The following is a 332-nucleotide window of genomic DNA, read 5'->3' as shown; positions in this document are numbered from 1 at the left end:
ATGTGTTACAGATATGTGCTAATAGGGAACTAGATGTATTACAGGTATGTGCTAATAGGGAAGCAGATGTGTTACAGGTATGTGCTAATAGGAAACTAGATGCCCATTTGCTGGAGGTAGAGGGTTTCCTGGTAGACAGAAACCAGGCTCACAAGTTTTTACAAGTTTCTGAGGAGTGTTGAGTGTTTCTCAGTTTTTCTGTTTATCCTGTTAGAGTCCAGCCTGAGCTGAGCCCAGACTGTCATTCTAGACACATTTGGGGAGTTTTGGGGCGGGGTTGGAATCTAACATTGCTCATCCACCTAGATAGTTTCACTCTGCCCAATGAAAGC

This window comes from Microtus ochrogaster, chromosome 8 (genome assembly GCF_000317375.1).
Source record: "Microtus ochrogaster isolate Prairie Vole_2 chromosome 8, MicOch1.0, whole genome shotgun sequence".
Classification (NCBI taxonomy): Eukaryota; Metazoa; Chordata; class Mammalia; order Rodentia; family Cricetidae; genus Microtus; species Microtus ochrogaster.
This window is presented reverse-complemented; position numbering follows the sequence as displayed.